Source organism: Pieris napi, chromosome 4, assembly GCF_905475465.1.
Source record: "Pieris napi chromosome 4, ilPieNapi1.2, whole genome shotgun sequence".
NCBI lineage: Eukaryota > Metazoa > Arthropoda > Insecta > Lepidoptera > Pieridae > Pieris > Pieris napi.
Window position 1 is genome coordinate 9,009,780 of NC_062237.1, and position 5,137 is coordinate 9,014,916.

The following is a 5,137-nucleotide window of genomic DNA, read 5'->3' on the forward strand; positions in this document are numbered from 1 at the left end:
TGTGTATTTTTAGTAAACTGTTTTAATATTACTTACTTACAAATTTTGTTTGGAGCAAAATGTGCCGAGAACGAATAACCGCTACTAACGAATAATAAGCTACACAGAATTTATCATACACTTAACTGTCAAGACTTGTAGGTAAGACAATAATGTTACATTTTCAAATTGATCCATGGAAGTTTTTTGGCCGTATGGCGACGGCTGTGGCTGATTTGCTATTTCATAGAATGTTTTGCCAGGTTATCCGCATTATTATTTTTCCTTTTTACGGCAATTGCATAATATGATGCAATATATCACTACATAGTATAAAACAAAGTCGCTTTCTCTGTCCCTATTTCCCTTTGTATGCTTAAATCTTTGAAACTACACAACGGATTTTGATGCGGTTTTTTTTAATAGATAGAGTGATTCAAGAGGAAGGTATTATATGTATAAAAACATCCATTAAATAGTGGAGAAGTACTGTTATTTTTGAGGTTTCTAATGTGATGTCGTAAATAATTACATTTTTCCGCTTACATTGCAAACGCAGGCTGAACCCTACGAGTTTTATCAAAATAATGTACTAAGTATTGTACACATTGAAAAGGTCTACAGAAAAGTCCGTGATGGTATATGTCTATCTCTTATGGATAACCCACAATAACTTTTTTTTGTCATTTACTTTTTACGACAAATAATGGGTAATTTTCGAATCGATTTTAACCAATACAGCATTAATCCTTAACCAATTAAATACCTTGAAAACATTTTTCATTTAATATAGATCTATATGGCCCTTTACACCGTATGATTTAAGTGAATATTTTCGAAGATATTACAGATTTAAAAATTGCGGGACGTAGTGTTTGCGGCGGTACCGGCCGGCCGCACAGTTTTTCTGTAGTGTATTTAGTATCAGCATTGCACCCGTGCGAAGCCGGGGCGGGTCGCTAGTTAAAATATATAAATTACGTGACACGTTGTTTGTCCGCGATGGACTCCTAAACTACCGAACCGATATCAATCAAATTTGCACACCGTGTGTAGTTTGATCCAACTTAAAAGATAGGTAGCTTACATCTCAATTTATACCCGCAATATTATTTTATTGCAAAATATTTGTTTATTATTTGATAGTCACAATTCTAACAGATGGCGCTGTGTTGAAAGTACCAACGTTTCACATAAGCTACAATTTATGGCATAACCACCAAAAAAGCATGGTGGTCCCCATGGCTGGTGTTCTCCTACCGTTTCCCTTGAATAGTTTCCTACTATGTAATATAACAAAAACCTTAGCCATAGCAACGCTTGGCCGGTCTGCTAGTAATATATATGTTAATGATATAAAAAAAATTCACTATGTCTTATGAAACTTATCCTGTCGTTGATCTGTGTAGGCTGATCCATGTATGTTGGATAAACATATCTATTATCTAAGTAAGATTTGCGGCTACACAACAAACCAACGAAGTCGTAGGTCGTTATAAAATCAAATTTTAATATATGAAATATGAGATTCAAACACTGCATTTAAATGCCTTACATAAGTTCGATACGTGCTTATTACAGATTTAGCAATATTTAGCCAATTCAATATTGTCAAAAGCAAATTGGATTTCCCATGCGATATGACAATCGTAATTTGAAGTTATGCACTTGACTATTTCACTGTGCTGTTAAAATTAGTTTCGTGAATAGAGAATAGAGTAGATTTCTCATTAATTTTTAAGGTTTGTGTATCAGCGACTAAATATGTATATTGTATAACGTGCTTACCATAATATTTAAAAGTAGGCATTCATTTTAAAACTAATACGTGTTTTTGAAGCTTTCAATTGTCTCTTTAATACTAGAAAAGTATTTATTATCTAAATAATTCAAAACTAATTTAACTAGTTACTTTCATGACAGTATTACGCAAAAATATCATCTTACTTTTAATTCTGAAGGTGAAATCGGTTAAGTCTTTATAATTCTTTAGAATTTCGAGATATCTATTAACGCACGACCAAATACATGTGAACATCTATCGTGTGTACATTTCAGAAGTCTTAAAAGTCAATTAATCAACTAAAAGGATACGCCCTAAGCTTTGAAAAGTTTGTAACAATCCTAAAGCCTTATCAATGGAAAAGAAAAGGATTAAAGTAAAGAAAGATAAATAAGGAACTAGATACCTACGCGAAGGTTGGAAAAGTTTTATCGGACATCTAAATACCCTTTATCTCCAGCCTTTGTTATCTTCAAGTGCTTAAGTCTTGTTGAGGAATATAAGTTTTACGAGAATATGTGGGCTTAGATTGTGTCAAACTTACAATGTATTTGGTAGTTGGAGCCCAGTTTTTAAACTTTGTTACGGTCTTTTGTCCGCTTTGTATAGAAAAGTGCATATAGAAAACGGAAAACCTATAGATATGTAAGAAGATACATTAATCTGAGCATAACTTTCGTGGCTTTGCGTTCATGAGGTATGACCAGTAGGGTACGGCTTTTGATAAATTAAAATTATTGTTGGTCAATTTGGCTCCCCCAATGGGAGTAACGGGCCCTATCCAATCAAGGAAAAATCTCCAATTTCAGTTGTCAATCTGTTGTAGATCCTGAAACACACCTAAAGAACAAATGGTTTTTCTTCAATAAAAATAACGATAAGCCCTACGAACCTGCTAGAATACGAAATCAAGAGTTATAAGCAAGACATCCAATATTCTGTTTTAATCTATTATAAACTGCAATGACAATATTTTCGGTGTTGCTATTTAGTGCTATATGGTATATTTTTTTACGGTTTTTGCTTATGACAGTTACATAAATGACATTTGACATACATTTACTCGTGTTTATCATCAATGTGATTATTTTGATCATTCATATTATTAGTTAGTACTTAAATGTATTGTAGGTTATATCTGGTATTAGATCTATATTGAATTATGCATTGCTTACATAAATCATAGAATTACCCTTTTTAAATTGTGTCATTACATAATGTAAGGGTTATTTGTCTATTATTACACTTTATAAATTACTAACTGCGCATTTTACTATATACGAGTTTAATAATATTTTCTTTATCATGCCGAATTTTTTTCTTAATATAGAGGCTTGATTTTGGTATATTAATTCAGAAATATTTACAGTATGCCGTCCCTTTAATTAATATATTACGTTGAATAATTCATCAAGTCAGCGGATATAACTTATACGTTTACTTAGGACAATATTTTGGCAAGACCCGACTATTTTGATTAGTTAAGGTATCAACAAGCTTATATTAATTTTACCAATATGTACATAGCTTTTATATTACCCTTACTATATATAATCTGACCCTTATCCGAATTAAGAATTCATATTAAATGTTTGATATTTAGTAGGGACAATTTTTAAACAATTACGGCCTTATTAAAAGGCTTGTCGTAAAACGTTATACCATATTGCACGCCTCGCAGTGCTCTACTCTCCACATGTCAAAAAACCCAGTCTTTCGAAACTTGAATGACTTTTTTCTCACTAATATAACACTTACAGGATAATATGAGTGCACTAAAATCAAGTTAAATAATCTATCAAGCACATATGGTATTTTTTATGAACAACACATGTTTAACATAGTAAATAATTAATATTAAAATCAATCATTCTCGGACGTCCGTCAATCTGTCTTTATGGATCCATATGTATGTGGCAGAGAAATTGGTCGAAAAATTTATCGTACCAGAATACTTTTTTTCTTATTATATAAAGTTATAACCTGGGCTGATTCCTAGTTAATATTAGCGTTCTAAGTACTGTCGTTTAATTATAATTTGTATAAAACTAGAATACGACTGTGTATTTGTATATCTATTATTATCTATATATACATTTATTTTAGTAGACCTCACCTTAGAGTTATGGCGCCACTATATATTTTTTTATTATATTAAGTAAGTAGTAAGAAGTAAAAAAAAAAGTGTAAACGAATGATTTTTTTTAAACGTGAATGATCGCTATGAGGCGTGCACTTTTGGATTTTCCAAACTATATTTGTTGGTATAGTTTCTTCAAAATAGTACTTGGTAACCATGTCATCGATTAGTTTACAACTGATTGACAAAACATTAAATAGTTTATTAAGGCTAAGAGTACGTAAAATTCCCAGCCACCCAATACTTGTATAATCTATGAAACTTTTCAATAAATCTTGTAGCGCCTCTGATGGTAATTACGCGCAATATTAAAATTTATTATCGTAAACATTTAATATTTTGTCAAACTTTTGGTTGAGTTACTGCCTTTCGGTCTTATTTATATACGAAATCTTAATGGGTAGAAGATTAAACATTTGTCTGCGATAAAATATTTTAATAATTGCAGGTTAAACGCGTAGTATACATAAAAATATTATCTTTATTTTATTGTATTACACTTATTTATTTAGACTTAAGTTGAACAAATATATCTTTAATTTAGTAAATTCGCTTGTAGCAACATACTGTAACATGAGTTAAAAAAATCATTCATTGATTGTTTCCAAACTTCTGTCTTCTGTCTCTGTTATTATTATATGACATTGCAAAAAAATTATATGACATTTGCATGCCTATTTATATATGGATATTTCTTGTTGTTCGATCTAATTGTACCACTATCTTGGCAAATAAACGATTTTATTGGAACGAAGTTCCTTATCGCGCGTTGTGAAAGGGGGCTAGACGGAAAAAATTCTTACGAAAAGTTGTCACGACACTTTTGCTATTTGCTATTGTAATACACCGGTTCTCGTCCGATCACCGAAGTTAAGCAACGTCGGGCGAGGTCAGTACTTGGATGGGTGACCGCCTGAGAACACCTCGTGATGTTGGCTTTTTTTTGTAGGTATAAGAAATAAAAATTATTTTTGGAATCACTTAACTAAATTAGTCTTGTTGGAACGAAGTTATCGAGCGTTGCGAAAGGGGGCTAGACGGAATAAATTAAGACCAAAAGTTGTAACGACACTTTTTGCTATAGTTGTTATATTTTACATTTTCGATTTAGCTATCGCCAACGTCCATACCACGTTGAATACACCGGTTCTCGTCCGATCACCGACGTTAAGCAACGTCCGGCGAGGTCAGTACTTGGATGGGTGACCGCCTGGGAACACCTCGTGATGTTGGCT

At 32.2% G+C, this 5,137-nt stretch overlaps 1 non-coding gene across 1 annotated transcript; it reads left to right on the plus strand.

Annotated features, from left to right (window-relative positions):
* Positions 1-5,018: 5,018 nt before the first annotated feature.
* LOC125049260 lies at positions 5,019-5,137 on the plus strand. The gene has a single exon (XR_007116982.1). It is a non-coding gene; the product is annotated as a 5S ribosomal RNA (ribosomal RNA).